This window comes from Jaculus jaculus, chromosome 8, assembly GCF_020740685.1.
Source record: "Jaculus jaculus isolate mJacJac1 chromosome 8, mJacJac1.mat.Y.cur, whole genome shotgun sequence".
NCBI lineage: Eukaryota > Metazoa > Chordata > Mammalia > Rodentia > Dipodidae > Jaculus > Jaculus jaculus.
In genome coordinates, this window is record NC_059109.1 from 37,514,717 (window position 1) to 37,533,823 (window position 19,107).

Here is a 19,107-nt window from a genome sequence, read left to right on the forward strand (position 1 = left end):
AATCACTTAAGATACAGACAATAAGATGTGGTGCACACTATGATGTAAACACTGGATTGTTATCCCTTTGGTGTGAAATTTATGTTTCCTTTCTGACCATAAAAACTAATTGATTCTCTGTTCTCTGATGACAGTTTCTAAACCATATGAAAAGTAAAAATGGTTTACCTTGCAACAGTAGAAAACAGTTTACTTCCCAACTTCTGGAAGCTTCCTGGTGAGATAGAAATGGCAGCAATTAAGAAAGGGGTGGGGTTGGAGACAGATTTGACAGGTATGTGCCATGTGTCTGGACTTACAGATTGGCTCAGCTAGTCTTTACAAGGAAGGTAATTTTATCCCCATTCTGTAAATAACTACATTGACACTCAACGAAGAAACAAAAGTAATGTGTATTCTGAGTTGTAGGCCAGCATTTAGCCGTGCCGCCTGTAGTGCGGCTGCTGAAGCTCCGGCCTTGTCGTGCTCACATTGCGTGTTTTGCCCACTGGAACAAGAGGTGAGGCAGGTGGCAACCTATCTAGATGTACTGTGCTCCTCGGTTCCTGGTCAGCAGTAAGAAAACCATAATAAGATGACCTTGGCCCAGGTCATTAAGGAAGGAGGTAGTGACATCTGTGCACAGCAGCCTTGGGGTTGGGAGCGCAGTGGCAGGCTGCAGAATTGGGCATTGTATTGTTGCTCAGCTTTACAAAAGGCCAGCGGACCTCACCCATGGCAGCTGTGCTAAACCACGTCTACTCTTCGCCATGGTAACAGTGATCATGACGAAATGCTGAATGTAATGGCATTCTTGATTTTCTTGGGTAATTGTGCGTGGCATCCGAGCTTTACTTTACAGGGATGGAGGAGGAAAGTGCAAAATGTTCTAGAAATCAATGCTGCTTCAGCGTTTCCTGGGTTTTATTCAACCATTATTCAAATTAGCAGTAATGTGGCAAATTGAATTTTAGATTTTTAGCAATTTTATGATGAGTTTGAAATGGTAAAGAAAGCATCATTTTTGATGGTATAGGGAAAGCAATGACAAGAAAATCAAATTGCATGAGCTTAGATTAGTAAAGGATTAAAAACAATTGATCAAGTAAATCAGTATGCATTAAGACTATTTTTAAAACCCTCTTGGTACTAGCCACGTCTTTTCTAAAGAACAAATCTAAATTGAATTCCAAAGAATGGAGCTCACTTAAATATTCAAAAGTAGGACTGGAGAAATTGTTTAGCCGTTAAGGTGCTTGCCTGCAAAGCTTAGGGACCCATGTTCAATTCCCCAGTACCCACATAAGTCAGATACACAATGTGGCGTATGTGACTGGAGTTTGTTTACAGTAGCTAGAGGCCCAGGTGTGCCCATTCATTCTCTCCCTCTCTCTCTCCAGTAAATAAGTAAATAAAATAAATATATATACTTTTTAAATTACAAATGCATGTACTCATTCTAAAGCAACTCAACTATTGAGTATTTACCATGTGCTTAGCACTGTCCATTTAGAGGGGTATTGCATAATCTCATTTCCCTTGAAATAAACCTGAAAATTACTAACTTGGCTAAAGAAGGTCTGAGTGGCAGATAATGCAATACTGTTTCCTTGGGGTTGGGTCTTACCTCATTGTGTATCATTTTAATTTTCCCATCCTAACATTGCACTTAGGCTATCACTGGCTTCTACTCCTCAATGTGTTCTTTGTAAACTGGCTGAGAGGGTGTGATTCATGTAGGGCATGTTATCTGATAAGGGAAAGTCAGCCATGATTTTACTGGTCCAAATCATCCAGGGAGGAAATACCCAACAAGCATCTGCAGAAAACCAAAGGAATACAGGCAGTGTCCAGGTGCAAAAGAGGGAGCCCAGGGATACTTGCATGCATATTATTCTGGGATTGGTGACAAATGTACAAATTTACCAGTAATGATATTTTGCCATCTGTTAAAGTATGGGCCCCTACCCTCCTTTCTTAGGAACACAATTCACAGAGCAATTCTCCCTGTAGCCTTTCAAGGAAGCTGGCACTTGGGGTAGTGATAAGACAAGTTAACTTTCAAGTTAAAGATGGGTTTTACTATGAGAAAACTCAATTAATGTTTTTTAGGATAATGCTTCCATAGTTCTATACAAGTTTCCATCCATGAAACACTGACATATTTGCTGAGCATTTCAGAAGCTTTGCTGGTTGGTTACTTTTAATGGTTGGGCATTTTCTCTCATTGCTTGGGCATTCTCTCTCACTGGCTAGGCACTCTCTCTCACTGGTTAGCCACTCTCTCTTACTGGATGGGCACTCCTACTGGTTGGGCACTCTTTCTCTTACTGGATTGGCTTTCTCTCTCTTACTGGATGGGCACTCTGTCCTACTGGTTTAGCATTCTCTCTCTTACTTGTTGGGCACTCTCTCTTACTGGGTGGGCATTCTCTCTTACTCCCCTTTTTCCTCAGTTCAACAAATAGCATCACGATTGGCTTAGTCAATTGAAGAACTTAAGTGTTAGCTTAAATCTATCAATTCTTCCTGCTCTGTATGCACTACATCTCAAACTCTATGTTTATTCTTTGCCAACCCACCATCATCTCAGCATGGGTCAGCATCTCTTGGACAGTTGCTAGAATTTTTCTGCTGATCATCTTCAGTCAGCTCTTACAGACCTGTAGTCAGCTGTCAGTATCCCAGTTTAGGAAACAATCAAGTACATGTGTCACTTTGCTGCTGAAAACCTTCTAGTTGCTTTTTACCACATCTGAAATAAAATCCCAGCTCTACCATGATCCCCAGGGCTTCTGTGTAACACGCTGCCCTTCCAGCACAGTCCTCTTTACATGTAGCTCTCTCCTCACACACTAGCCACTCCCTGTCTTACACCTCCCATCAAACTCACTTTCTTGAACCTTGTTTCTTCTTCAAGACCCTTGCTCTGGCTCTTTATTTCAAGGGAAATGAGATTATGCAATACCCCTCTAAATGGACAGTGCTAAGCACATGGTAAATACTCAATAGTTGAGTTGCTTTAGAATGAGTACATGCATTTGTAATTTTGTCTGAAAATGTCTTTGCTTAGATTACCACTTAGTTCTTTTTTTTTTTTTTTTTTCTTATGATCTTCATAGCTTGGCTCATATTTCCCCTTTGGAAGGACTTTCTTGACCTCTCAGTCTAAAATATAAAACCTCCAGTCATTTCCATCACTTCACTGGGCTTTACACCAACATGGATGGATGGATGAGTAGATGAGTAGATGCATGAATGAACAAAAAGAATGTAGTTGAAAATAATTGCATAAACACCAGTTTGCTTGTTTGAGTAATATTCTTTAAAAATGCTTTCCTTGTTATACTATTTCCAATTGCCATGTGTAATATGTCTTTTATAGCTTTGTTATCAAAACTCAAGGTAATTGTCCTGGCTTATTCCCCCCTTGAATATTTTACAATTTGTGATACAGTAATTTTTCCAAAATCAGATGAATCAACAAAAGAATATAAGCTGCCTTTCCTGTGAGCAGACTCACATCTCAGGTATGAACCTTGACATAACTCCTCAGCAGTCTGAAACCTTTATTTCTAGAGTTAAAAGAAATAAATAATACCTCTGAAAAACATACCATAATAGCCCCAAACTGTAGAGCATTACCACAAAACATTGCCTTAAGAAATCAATACACAAAAGCCTTATCTTTCTGTAGTATGGAAGGAATACTGAGTTTGAATCCAGTTGTCATATTTTCTGGTTTCTTGCCTGGAAGCAGCTTGCTGATTCCCTTAACCCCATGTTTACTCCTCAATAAAGTAGAATTAATAATATCTCTTTTGTCCTGTGGTTATAAAAATCAGTTATTTCATATGACATGTAAGGAAACTTTTATAGTGTCTGGAAGTCAACAGATAGTAATTCTGTCTTTTTTTTTCCTGCATACCACTGGTGGAATTTAGAAGTGTTTCAGTTATATAATTTTAATTGCCTTCTTTAACAAAACTACTCAGCTAACTTCAGCACTTAACTTAGCTGAACCTCTTTAGGAAGCTCTCCTGCATTCCAAAATAGCACTCCTTTCTGTATTCTGCTAATACTTTCCTAGCAGTTATCCAACATACTTTGTATTTTACTTCTCACCCTCTTCCAATTGAGTTCCATACCATCTGTATGTTTTATCTATCTTTTTTTCAATATTTTATTTATTTATCCATTTGTTTATTTGCAATCAGAGAGAGAGAGAGAGAGAATGGGAGCACCAGGTCTTCTAGCCACTGCAAATGACCTCTAGACACATGTGCCACCTTGGCATCTGGCTTAACATGGATATTAGGGAATCAAACTCAGGTCATTAGGCTTTGCAGGCAAGCCTTAACCTGCCTTAACCATTGAACCATCTCTTCAGCCCTTTCATCATCTTTAAATGCCCAGAGGGTGTCAGAATGCCTGTCACACAGCAGGCAAGCTATGGGTAGTTATTGGAGGGATGACTCGATGGATGAATATATTCATGCTTAGCAAGCAGCAATAATTTTAACCAACTGTTCTGCAATATGTAGGACTTAGTGACATTAACCTATAATTGAGCCATGTCACCCTAACGACAGTAAGGAAAATGGCTCATTTTACTAAAATATTTTTATAGACTTATAGACTTTTCATATATTTAAGCTTTTATAATTCTTTATGATAATATTTCATAGAAATTTTAAAATAAGAAACAAATGTTAACTAAATAGTGTATGTATTCTATAAAGTTTTTCAGATGAATTTTCAAAGTGATGGTGATTTTGGCTTCATCTTATTTTTGAGGCAGGGTCTTTCTCTGATGAGCCTTTGAGCTTTCAGGAACCCTACTGCTGTCTTCCAAGTGCTATGAATATAGGTATGAGCCACCATATCAGCTTTCTTTTTTTTTAATTAACTAAGTCATTTATTAATTTGTTACAGAGGGGGGAAGAGAATGGTCATGTCAGAGCCTCTAGCTACTGCAAACAAACTCCAGACACATGTGCCACATCTGGCTTACATGGGTTCTGGGGAATTGAATCTAGGTCATTAGACTTCACAGGCAAGTGCCTTAACTGCTAAGCCATCTCTGTAGCCCCCATATCAGCTTTCTGTTGATTATTTACTTTCCCAAAATTTCATACTTTTATGGTTTGAAATATGGCATGAAATGCCTTGAAAATTCTTAATAGAGAACAATATCATTTCCTCCAGGAAATGCATAAAATGGGGCCTGAGCCAGGGGTACATATGGAGGGTTATGCTCTTCGTGTTCAAGTTAATACACCTTAAGTAAGATGCGTTCTATTGTACATGAAGATATAGAAGTTTGAATTTACATTAACAATCCCCAGACTGCTTGGAATTCCAGACTGCTTTTGAAGGTGCAGAGACCTGTAGCCCTACCACAAAGCCTCCTTTTCCTTCTCTCCACTTTGCCTGGAAGGTGTCATGAATACCCTAGGTTGGACAGCTAAGTTCCATGCATGTTCTCACAAACCACCACCCTCAGGCAGAGGTGCATACTCTCATGGTGTACTCCCTCATCAGATGGTTGAACCTGCAAAAGAAGGCCATGCCGACCTTGGCAGTGGTCTCTGGACTTGGACCTTCACATTCTACTATCCCTGAAACATAGAGCATGGCCTAAAGGGGACTGGGAGACAGAGAGCAGATTCCTTTAGCTCTGTAGACCTCACTGTATAGATTGATGGTCAGGCAGAATGGGGCCAAAACACATGCTATTAAGTGTCCAGGGCATGGGTCCCTCTTTCCTCGGTCTAAAGAATAGTATCTAAGGATCGAGTAGTCTAGGGTCTTATGTTCTCAAAGTCCTACGTGTACTGGTATTAGAACATGAGGGGAGATGAGTGTCGCAGGAAATATGGTCTTGATCACATTTCTATATTGCTGAAAAGATTAAAAGCCAGTGTGCATCAGTCAGATTGTTGAACCTATGGCTCCAGAGAGTCTGCTTTCCTGAGGCCGTGCCAAGTGAGTACCTCTGCCACAAGAATTGATTGGAGCTCATTTCTTACCTCGAAGGATTTTTTTAAAGATCAGTTATTTACTCAGTGGTCTAGGACTGCTTTCTCTGGTCTGTGAAAATGTAGGGGAATGGCATTTAGAACAGGGCCACTAAGCAGTTGAGTTTTAAAGAAGGTATTTTTCAGAGGATGGTCAAAGTTTTTCCTGTATTAAGCTACTTTCAGGAAGCCTGCAATTAGCCAAATCACAGATTTCCAGTTATTTCAGTCTTGTTAAAAACAAGGATGGCTGATCACATCTGTCTTAAGTTGGAGTATATGCCTCAGCAGTGGAAGCTCTTGCAAACCTTCAATTACAGCAGCCTCGGCAGGCACTGCTGCTGTATACTAACAAGTAGTCATCAGCAGCAAGACACAGGCTGACTAGTAATTAGTAAATGCACTCGAGAGGACTTCTATAAAGGTAAAACATAATAATTTGTCTTTCCATCTCTTATAGCGGAGTTGCCTCTGAGATATTGACATCCCATTGTTCTGACACATACTGGACACTGTTATTAGCTGGAGTAACCTCCAAATATTTGATAAGGATGAGGGAAGTATTTTCTGTTAAGTGGTTTCATAAGAACGTCTTCTTGTGATAGTCAAACCATTTTTTCCTGCACATGAAATATAAATAAGAAGGCTTTTCCCAGTAAGGAAAAGTGGTGACTTTTGATGCAAAACTGAGCAAAAATAGAAATGTTGTATTAGGCCTCTAGAGTGATGTTCGTAATAAAGAAATGGTTATTGTGAAACTGGAGTGAGTTTAGGTAAAGGATTAAAAGAAAAGAAAATAGATTAGGAAATACCCATGAGTTGTAGTTTCTCGGGTTAGAAAGATCTGTCTGATCACTGCCTTATGAGAGAGTCATATTTCCAGATTTTACAAACTTAGGGATAAAGGAAGGGTGGCATTGATGATTGCCCCACTGTGATAGGAGTTCATCTGAGTCATGCATGATTCAGAAACGTTACATCAAACCAACAAGAAAAGACTGAGTGGCCATCAAAGCATACAAACATGCCATTATGATCCAGCCATCCAGAGACAGGGAGAGAATTAGTCTCCTAGTGGAAACATGAGAGCAGAGTTAGAGTCAGGGACCCGATAATACACCATCCACTTTGGAGACTCACTGTAGAGTCATGGAGATCAGGCTGCAACATCATGTATTCATGTCAAATGGAAAGAAAATATTTTGAAAATATTGCTGTGTGTTTTCACCCATTGGAAAACAGATTCAATTGGTGTGTTGCAGAACAGGGACCTTGAGAATTTTTGTTTTATTTTGAAAACTTTAGATATCTTTGCTAATCTCACTTTGCATTGAAGCCAACTTGTTTGCTTCCTTACCTAGATTTGACATGCCAGCTAGCCTCATCCCAACATTGCTAGCCTGTCTGCTTCTGAATAGAGTTACAATGAGAAAAATAGGTGCTTTTCTAAGGAATACTGCTACCAGTTAACTAATGTGTGCAAGCACTGGGTTACTCCATAAGTACGAACCGCAGTCCTTGAAGGCTTGTCAAGTAGGGAGTAAGGCACTAAATTACAGAGGTAATTCCTAAATCCCAGTCTTCCTGTGAACTCCATGCCTATGCCCTTTCACTGTACCACAGCTTTGTCTGAGTCCGGATGAGGACACCTTCAGGAAGACCACTTCATTAGTTGAGGGGTTTGCTAAGCTGAAGCTTAAAACCTCTCTAACATGAGGCTTGGTTATTTCCCTTCATGTGGATAGACAAGTCATGTAGTAATCTGTCCATGTTCTCTCCCTCTCCAGATCCTTACCTGTATTAAAGAAATACCCACCTACATAAACACATGCATATCTATATAAACATATGTATTATATTTTATATTATAGAATATATACATATTTATACAGAATACCTATCTATAAGTAGATAGATATTCAGTATAAAAGCCTACCACATGTGTTTATATAGCCAATTATATAATAGGCCCTCAATTATTGGATTTGAAAGCCACAGAGATTTTTGCATATGATACACATGTTAAGTTGCACTGAAATGCCAAAAGACAATTTGAATTCAGAAGATAAGTTGTCTGAAGGCTACTTGTTAAGAAATATAATTTTTTAATCTTAGTTTATTAACAACTTTTATATTTACAAACAATAAACCATGATAATTCCTTCCCCTCCCCAATTTCCCCTTCACAGTTCCACTCTCCACCACTCCTCACTCCATACTTTCTCCATTAGTCTCTCTTTTATTTTGATATCATCATATTTTCCTTCTATTATGAGGGTCTTGTGAAGGTATTGCTAGGCACTGCAAGGTATTGGATATCAAGGCCAATTTCTTGTCAGTTGCATTGTAAGCAGTCCTACCCTTCCTTTGGCTCTTATATTCTTTCCACCATCTCTTCCACAATGGACTCTGAGCCTCGGAGGTATAATAGAGAAGTTTCACTGTCAAACATTCCTCTGTCAAAGACAGAGGAGAGGGAGAAAGAGAATGAGGATGCCAGAGCTTTATACTGCAGGTGAACTCTAGACATATGTACCACTTTGTACATCTGGCATACATGGGTACTAGGGAATTGAACCAGGGATGTCAGGCTTTGCAAACAAGTGTTTTTAACCACTGATCCATGTCTCTAGCCCCAAATTTTTAAAATTCTGAATTATACTTTTCCACAGTTTATAAACTAAGTCTGTTTTAATATGTAAAATTATTTTTAAAATGTTTTATTCAGGTATAATTGGCATATAATAAATTGTACATATTGAAAGTATAGAATTTGATAAATGTTGGCTCATATGTACAGCCATATAACTATCACCATGATAATAACACCAAGCTTGGACTGGAATGATAGCTTAGCAGTTAAAGCATTTGCCTGCAAAGCCTAAGGACCCAGGTTTGGTTCCCAAGTACCCAAGTAAGCCAGATATACAAGGTGGGCCAGGCTTCTGGAGTTTGTTTGCAGTGGTTAGATGCCCTGGTGTACCAATTCTCCATCTGCCTACCTCCCCCCAAATAAGTAAATAAATAAAATGTTAAAAAAGCAAAAGAGAAACACTGAGCTTTACTACCACTTTCCAAAGTTCCCTGACAAGATTTCTTCAACAGTCTCTACACCAAGCCACTACTGAGCTGCATTTTTTGTAAAAATACCAATCTGCATTTGTTAGTAATCCTTACTTCTTTCCTGTTTTTTTTTTTTTTTTTTTTTGGTCACTCACTATTCAGTTATTGCCACTTTGATTCTGTGAGGTTTGTTGTTGTTCCTGCTTTCCTTAGCATTTTATGCAAGCGGAGTCATCATTATAGCATATAATCCCTTTTCTGGATTTTTGTCCCATATGGTTATCTCGAGATGCTTTCCTGATGACAATGTATGAGCAGTTACTGGATTGTACTCTGTTGCTTGTCTGTAGCATTGTGTAGCCATTCACCTGAGGGTAGAGAATTGTTTTCTAGTTTGCTTAGCCAGGTCAATTTGCCTTAAAGTTTATGCATTGACTTTGTCTTCCAAAAGAATCTACTTCTGATTTTGTTATTTATTCTAATATTAATGAAATGGGTTTTTCACTAATTTCTACTCCGCATCATCTCCTTTCTTTCCCTTAATTTCAATTTAATTTTCTTTTCTTTCATGGTTTTTTTGAGGTGGAAGGTTGTAGCTAGTTATTTGAAGACTTTTTCATGATGTAAACATTTTGTTTATACATCTAAATATTCCTGTGGCTGTTCCTTTCAACTGTTTACATGCCGTGTTTTCACTCCTGTTTTATAACCTGTATTCTTCTGGCCTTTTCTTTCTTTCTTTCTTTCTTTTTTTTTTTTTTTTTTTTTGATTTCCCTCAAGGTTTCTGATTTTTTTGTTGTTGTTGTTAATTCTTTGGTTTGCCATTTTGAGGTAAGGTCTTATGTAGTCCAAGTTGGCCCAGAACTCAGAAGATATAGTCCAGGCCAGCTTTAGTTCTCAATCTTCTTCCTGTGTCTCATAAGTGCTGGTTTAATGCTTACACTATCATGTGGGCTATTGATTTATTTGGTGATCTATAGAATAGAAGTCCACTATTTGTTTACATATGTTAAGAAAATTGCCCTATAAATTTCTTTTATTGGTTTTTAACTTAATTCCGTGATAATTAGACATGAAATTTTAATCTGTTTATATTTATTAGATTTGCTTTATTGCCAAGATGATGGTTATCTCTTTTCTATATGCACATAAAAGAAAATGCATTTTGGTTTTGTTGGGGAAAGTGTCTTGTGAGTGTCAAATCAAGTAAAAGTGGTTGTGTTGCCCAACTTTTCTATGGTAGTCTTTCCCTGTCCATGATGTTGAAAATAATGGCTTTAGCTCTTTCCATACTATAAAAATAAAAAAATACAAAATTCCAGAAATAGATAATTCATAAATTTAAAATCATGTGCTATTCTCAGTAACATGAGAAAATTTCACTCTGTCTTGCCCCAACACTCTCAGGGTCCAAATCACGCCTTTATTCAACACATTTATGCTCTCTATGCTACCTGCATGTTGTCCCTTACTAGCTATCTCTGGCTATTAGCTTGATCTTTCTAGTGTCTTGTTTTGTCCAACAACCCTATTTGACTTAATAATGGCCCCAGTGTGCCAAAGTAATTATGTGAAAGCAGCAGTTCCACAGCCTATGGAAAGGCATAGCACACCTAGGTCTCTATCTTCAATGTCAGGCATCCCCTGCAGGTCTTGGGACATGTCCCTTGCAGATAAGGGAAGAATACTGGATATCTTCATATCTAAGTGCTGTATACTTGAGGAAGACTCACTTCAGATCTCTGTGCGCAACTGTATTAGTTACTTTTCTTGTTGCTTTGATAAAATTACTGATAGAAACAACTTCAGGGAAGAAGAATATATTTCAGCTCATAGTTTTGGGATGTCCTCCCATCATAGCAGGAAGGACATGGTAGAACAGCCCAGATCTTGGACAAGAAGCACAGAAAAGACAGAAAAGGACCAGCACAAAATATGTTCTGTGAAAACACACCCACAGTGATCTGCTTCTACCAACCAGGCCCCACCTTTCACAGTGTCTCAGTCAGGTTTACACTGCTGGCAGAACACACCTGACCAAGAGCAGCTTTTGAGGAGAAGTGCGTGTTTTGATTTACAGACTTGAGGGGACGCTCCATGATGGCAAGGGAAAATAACAGTATGAACAGAGGGTGGATGTCAACTCCTGGCTAACATAAGATAGACAACAGCAACAGTAGAGTGTGCCAATCACTGGCAAAGGGAAGCTGGCTATAACTCCCATAAACCTAGCCCCAACAATACACTGCCTCCAGTAGGCTTCAGTTCCCAAATTGCCACCAGCTGGGGACTGAGCATTCAGAATACACAAGTTTATGGAGGGCACCTGAGTCAAACCACCACATGTGGTTTCTACCACCTTCCAATAGTCTGTCAGATTTTGAATGCATCAGGGTTGGTCACTTCATTCATTAGATCAGAACTCTGGTGATCCAATCAGTCTCTCTGTGGAAATCTCACACTAATAACCCCCCCCAACACACACACACATACACACACACACACACACACACACCAACATAGTGCTTTACTATCTCCTAGAATTTCCTAATTCAGAGAAGAAACTCTAAGCGGCCTGCCCTCCCACCATCTAAGTGACAGCTCCTCAGATCAGGATGATAACCAGGCTTCTGGGTTCACACTTAGGACAGATTCTAGATAATGTGCTGGGAAAGACCAAGAACACAGTTTTTGTTCCTAGGGACTTGCAAGTATATGCCTTATATCTTAGTTTTTTGTTGTTGTTGTTGTTGATTTTTATTTATTTGAGAGTGACAGAGAAAGAGGCAGATAGAAAGAGAGAGAGAGAGAATGGGCGCGCCAGGGCTTCCAGCCACTGCAAAGGAACTCCAGACACGTGCGCCCCCTTGTGCATCTGGCTAACGTGTGTCCTGGAGAATCAAGCCTCGAACCAGGGTCCTTAGGCTTCACAGGCAAGCACTTAAACACTAAGCCATCTCTCCAGCCCATGTCTTAGTTTTTTGGTTGTTAATGAGAGAGGTTCAGTCCATTCCCTTTCACTGTCTCTTGATTCTATGTAGGAGTCTCTCAATTACAGTTTTTTTTTTTAAACACAGTTTAACAAACTGTACCAGTTTGTTTTACTCAGAGTTAACATTACAATCTTATTGTTTCATTTATAGATTTCATGGTTATCACTAACTCATGTTTTAAGCATCAGTAATGTAACCTATGAAAACATACTACACAAATACCCACTTTTCAGTCTCTCTTGAAGACAAGTATTCTACTTTTCTTCTATTAAGCTTCTGAAGATTAGAACAGGATTTTCCTGTCACAACACTTTGCCCAACAAGAGGGAAGGTTTTAGGTAAAGGCAAGGATGGGTAACAAGCATGCAGTTGTTACAAATCAGCTTTCTTTGATTGATGTTCATGTATTATCAGGGCTTCCTGTGCCTTCTGGACTAAAGCATAGCAGACTGGCTTTTGGTACAAGAAAGCCCTGTAATAGCAGTTGTGTTTGTATTCTCCCTTAGTGCCTCCGAGAGCGTGATTTCTCCTGTCCCACCCCTCCTATTGCTTGACATCACTGAAGCTTCGCCAGGGATGGGTGAAGTAGAGTTGTGAGGCTGTGGTCCTGGTGCTCCCTCGAGCATTCCCCATTCATGTGTATGATGTGGAAAGTGAGTCAAGAAACAATGTGCATGTCTCATACTCTTCTTATTAAACAGAAGTCTATATGATGTCTGCTTCATACACAGATGTGACTTCCAGAATTAACTAGGAATGAGAATAAATAGGATGCTTTCTATTGCTATTATCATACAAAAACTCCTCTGAATTCCTTTTATCCATCAACAAGCCAACTATGTTCATCTGAGCCTTCCTCGGTGCCTTCTCGCATTCTGCTCTCAAGATTTGTGTGGATTTTATCTCCTGCATTACTCCCTTTCCCACCCAAATCACTGCCACTGAGATGTTTTCTAGATTTTGTTGACTAATATATTTTCTTTCACAGGTTCTACCAGGAAACTATCTGGTCCACTCCTTCCTGCTTCTCTTATATTCCTTTGTGCCATTTCCTTCTTTGTTACTGGTGACAGTGCTAATCACTACCGCACACCCATTTTATATTCAGTCCTACAACATTCTTAGCATTTCATTCAAGTGAACATGAATTTAAAATTAAAGCAAATGCCTTGATTTAGTAATGTGGATTTTTTGAAGGATTCATAAAGCTCATAAGCTAATATAAATATGAAGCTATCTTGGTCACCTTGATGGCTTCAGCTGTGATAATTTAGAAGCACTCTATATTGATTCAAAGATGGGGAAAGTAAAGTCATTCACTATGGGCTTATAGACCACAGTGTGAAGCCATACTAAACTCAATACTATCCTATAATATTTGATTAGTCCTGGTTGCTTTTCAGTGTTCAATGTGAAATGCATTTTTCACCATTACAGATCCCTCATGAAACAAATTCTAGCAACTCAGTTCATTAGTAGTCAGCGTATACATGTATGATTAAATTCTGTATTTGTTTATTGAGTTCCTACAGAGAGATAATATATCATGCATTTCAGGGTATACAAAAGTAACCAAAACCTAACCTTTTCTTTGAGGAAATTAATTCAGTTACCTAACTTTGAGTACTAGCTTTGTTGCAGCACCACCTTAAGTCCTTGCATGTGTTATCTCCTCCAGTCTACACATCTGTCCAACAAAGTAGATACTAACATTCTATCCACATTTTGTAGAAGAAAGCTGAAGCATGGAGAGGCTGAAGCATGGAGTATTCAGGGCAAGGTCACAGTGTAAGTCTATTTAAAAATAGAAGTGTGGCATGATCAAGTCCTAACATTAGGATGGATATTCTAGTAGCTGTGTTTGAGTGGGCAGAAATAAGAAAGTGAGGATAGGGATATGATTATTCATACATCCACTCATACCGAAATAATCTATCAGTTCCCAGTTTATAACGCTAGTAATAGAAATAGAAAGGGTATACGTGAACGCAAAGAGATGATAAAGACAGTTTAAAGAATCTGGCAAAAGCAAGGTGTGGTGGTGCCCATGTTTAATCCCAGCACTCAAAAAGCAGGGGTAAGAGGAGCACTGTGAGCTCCAAATCAGCCTGGGCTAGAGTAAGACCCTACCTCAAATATTATTATTATTATTATTATTATTTGGCAAGTACTATCAGTATAACATTAGTAAAAGTAATTGTATCAAGGTGTATGAAACAAAGATAATCCTGAGATATGACTGTGAATGGTAGGGAGAATAATGGTGTTATTAAAGAACTGGAAGTGAAGAATAAGAAGTACATAAGCAATCACTGAAGCTGGATTATGAAGAGCTGTCACAAGGCACTTGCTCTGTACATAGGCGTCCAAGGGACATGTCAGAGACAAATTGGTTTGGGCAGTGGAAAAGGTTGTAACTTTTATAGAGTAAAGAAATCTATTCTTTTACTGGATATGGAGAGAAAGGAGATAACTATAATAAGGCATCAGTAGTAAAGTTTAAAGAACTTATTAACAGTATTTATGACCCTTAAAAGAAATAAAATTATTTCAAAATATAATGAGTCCCAACCTAAATTCCTCACATTTGAACAATTTCAGTTAGTTGCCTTGACTACTTCCCTTTTGGGGTAGTTAACCTCACATCACTTCCCACCATGAGCTATGTGCAGTAGAAAGTTATAACAAGATGTAAGAACTCAGAGGTCTTAACAATCACACTTGAAAGAAACCTTGGGAATTGTATCTGTCCAAAAGCTTGGAACCCACCCATGTATACCCCACATCCAAAGCTCCATGGGCAGGCCTAACATAAATAACTGAAAGGTCATGCTTCTTCCTGTGGTGTCATGGTTTCTTGGTATATTCTGACACATCCATACAATTCAAAAATGGTCTGACCTTCTGCAACTCTAAGTGACACAGATAGGGTTGGGAGACCTGACACTCTTATCATTTCTCTTGCTTCAGAGGTAGCACTTCTCATATGAAAAGCTTTCTGTAGAAATAGTAAAGAATTTCAGTGAATGTAAATGATTACTTTGTACATTTCTCTACCTCTTTTTTCCCCAGTAACCATAAAATTGAAAAGTTACTTAGAATTACTAATGCTTTTGATTTTTAAAATTCAATTAGTTTTTCAAAATTACAAATGCAAATAAAGATTGTGCATAGCTAGCAAGAGAAAAACTAAATAAATAAGGTCTGTATGCTATAATATGTTCTATAGTTTTTCTTCATCTTGGTGATACAACCCAATTTATTGGATTTCAAATGTTTGAGAATTGCCTCTAATGTATAAGATTAATATACATAAAAGTAAATCTTAGGTAGCTTTTGACAGAATTGCCTCATAGGTGGCACTATATCTTAAGTGGTTGAAGAGCTAGGTGAAGGCCAATTTTCTGTCAAGAGACTTTGCTATCATATGTAAGTATGATGTTCTGTATTAGATTTATATGCTGTAAGGTAGAGCTTTGGTTGGATGAACACGTGATTTCTTCTTTTACTACCATGGCACTAAGGAAAATGTTTACTCTTAATGAACTTTTCAAACATAAAAATCCTAACTTCTACTATAAAATTTTTATTTTAAATCAGAAATACCTATTCAGAAAGATATTCCTGTGATACAGACAGTTTCATGTTGCTGGGATGAACATCTAAACCAGGCACAGTTTAGGGGAGGAAGGGATTTATTTTAAGCTTACAGATCCAGGGGGACTATCTATTAGTGGTAGAAGAAGCTGCTTCCATACATCCAAGCAAAGTGGAGCAAATAAACAGCCCGCAGCACCAAAAAGCTGCAAGCATGAATGAGCAGCAAGCATCAGGGACCCCACCAGAGCTCAGATCACTTTGCATACCTTTGGGAAAAATCAGATCTTCCCCAAAGATATCTTAGGCCTGGACCCCAGGAGGCTCCCTAGTGACTCCTCTTCCAGCCAAAAGGCTAAAGACCCAAGTTACAAGCTGTAATAAAACACCTGTGTCTATGGGGGGTGTACAATTTAAAGTACCATATTCCACTCCCTTGAAGCCAATAGACTCATAACCATATCACATTGTAAACTGCATGCAGTCCAACTTCAAAGGTTCCCATAGTCTTTACCAGCTTATCCCAAGTCTCATCTTAGATTCAAGACTGTCTGTTAACAGTGACTCCTATAACATGAAAACAAGTTATCTACTTTCAACATATGGCACAGAGTAAACATGTCCATTGCTCTCAGGCATAACAAGGAGAGACTGGGCCAATGCAAAATCAATATCCATCACGTAAATATCAAATATTTGCAGTTCAAGTCTGACATCCATAACCAGTGATGATAGTCCCTGGATTTCATGTTATCATCCCCCCAGCCGAGCTGACTAGCCAAGGAAAACTTCCATCCCTAGCCAAGAGTGCTCCATGGAAGCCCTTGCACAGTCCTGGGTATATGCAAAACATCTTTGGGTCTCCATTGCCAACCATGGTCCATCATACAATGCCTTGAATGGTCTCCAAAAGAGGGACATCACCCTGTTGCATATTCCACATTTCAGTAGCAGCTCCTATGACCCACTTCCACGTATTTCTTTTTTTTTTTTAATATTTTATTTTTACTTATTTATTTGAGAGTGACAGAGAGAGAGAGAAAGAGGGGGAGGGAGAGAGAGAGAGAATGGGTGCGCCAGGGCCTCCAGCCACTGCAAATGAACTCCAGACGCGTGCGCCCCCTTGTGCATCTGGCTAACGTGGGTCCTGGGGAGCCAAGCCTCGAACCAGGGTCCTTAGGCTTCACAGGCAAGCACTTAACCGCTAAGTCACCTCTCCAGCCCCCACTTATTTCTTATGCTTCTAAAATCAATACCAATACCAATTGTATAACAACAGACAAAACAATATGTTAATTCAGGAAAGAAATAAATTGTGACTTTGAAGAACAGATTTTCGTTCTTCAAGTCATTTCTTTTCCAAAGAGTTAATATTTCTACTATTCAGTCTTTTCTTATAGGAATCACCTCAGGTATCTTTTTACAGTTTTAATGTAATAGTTGATGGTAGTAATATGTTTAACAGTAACTTCAGGAACCTAAAACCTATCTGTGTGCCTGTAATTATTTACTTGCTTGAATTATTTCAACTGTAAAACTTGTATCTTTCTCTTTTATATCTTCTCCTAAGCACACTAGTCTATTACTTTCAAACTGAACCTTGATCAAACTCTCTGGGCATGGGCAATAGAATGCAGCCAGCCCTTATGCATGTAGCCCAGTTCCAGCAAAGTTTTTCTGCTATCTTTTCTCCCCCTTTGAAAAGTTCATTAGCAATTCTGACAAATATCACTTTCCTGCACTTAGCATTTTCAAACTCTCACCAGAATAGCCCATAGAACTGGGCTTACCACACTCTGTGGCTTCTGTAGTCAAAAGACCAAATCCATACATATTCCTCTTCTAGCACACAAGTTCCAAAGGACCAAAATCCACATGGTCAGATTCATTGCATAGGAACACCATACTCCTGGTACCAAATCTCTGTTGTAGTCAATTTCATATTGCTGTGATGAGCATCCAAACCAAGTATAATTTGTGGGAGGGGGGAGGGATGGATGTATTCCAAGTTTACAGATCCAGGGGAAATTCCATCTGTGGTAGAAGCTACTTCTGTACATCCAAACTGAGAAATAACCAAACAGCAGCAAGCATCGGGGACTCCACAAGAATGCAGATTGTTCTGCATAACTTTGGCTGGAAATAAGATCCACCTTCAGACACACATTAGGATTGGACCCCAGGATTCACCCTTTGTGACACCTCTTCCAGCCAGGTGGCTGGAAACCTGAATTGCAAGCTTTAATAAAACTCCTGGGTCTAGGGACTGGAAAGATGGCGTGGCTGTTACAGTGTTTGCCTGCAAAGCCAAAGGTTCCAGGTTTGATTCTCCAGGACCCACATAAGTCAGATGCACAAGTGGCACATGTATCTGGAATTCCTTTGCAGCAGCTGGAGGCCCTGGTGCACCCATTCTCTCTCTGTCTGTCTCTCTTATCTCTCTCTCTCTCTCTCTCCTTGCAAATAAATAAATAAGTAACTCACTCCTGAGTCTATAGGGTATATACATTCAAACTGCAAAATCTTGCTGTCACCACAGCTGGTCAGTATCAAAGTAGTACAGTAATATTCTCCAACCTTTAGAGTAAACTTTGCAAAATATAAGTTTTATGTGTCTGTTATAATATTGGGAAAAGAAAGGTTGCATCCATTATGTGAGTGAGACAATCTCCAAATGTGTTAGCTGTCTGTTAAATGAAATTACAATGATTTCATCCAAACTAAGTATTTTTATGGCATAAGTAAAATTAAAAATAATGGACTGAAAATATGGCTTAGTGGTTGAGACATTTGCCCCTGTGAATCCTATGGACCCAGGTTTGATTCTTCAGGGCCCACATTAGACTGATTCACAAAGGGACACTTGCATCTGGAGTTCGTTTACAGTTGCTAGAGGCCTTGCTACACCCATTCTCTCTCTCTCTATTTCCCTGTCTCTCTCTCAAATAAAAATATATAAATAAAAATTAAAACGAAAGTATGAAATATTGAATTGTTTTAGCCACCCTTTTATTTTGCGTAGCAGCACACTGAAAGCCATCCATTTGTTTGCGTCATTTTTCTGTTTTCTCTATCATTTCAAATATCATGTTCCTGGAAACCAATGCCCACTACCAACAGGACATGTTTAACTTTTCTCTACCTTAACAAGGCTGCAGCTCTATCTTCCCAAGCATCTCTTGTGGAGATCTGACCTCCAAGTCTTCACACTTTGAGAACTTGCAGCTGTAACCCTTCCCAATTCCTAGCTAGATTCCACATGTTGAAGCATACCTTACCTTTCAGAATTTTTGACATGTACTTCTGAACTGGAGATGTTCTTCTCACAATAGTCTATCTACACAGGAATAGTTGAAAATCTCTTTATTTTTTCTTAACTATTAAGTGAATTAATTTTAGTTAAGAATGACAAGTTTTCTTGTTGGAATTCCATTAGCCAAATCTTATTTCCTTT

General features: G+C 38.8%; 1 protein-coding gene across 6 annotated transcripts in view; it reads left to right on the forward strand.

Moving 5' to 3' along the window:
• Cdin1 (CDAN1 interacting nuclease 1) overlaps nucleotides 1–19,107 on the forward strand; it is a 247,415-nt gene that overhangs the window by 137,586 nt on the left and 90,722 nt on the right. The gene's annotated exons all lie outside the window — the stretch shown is intronic.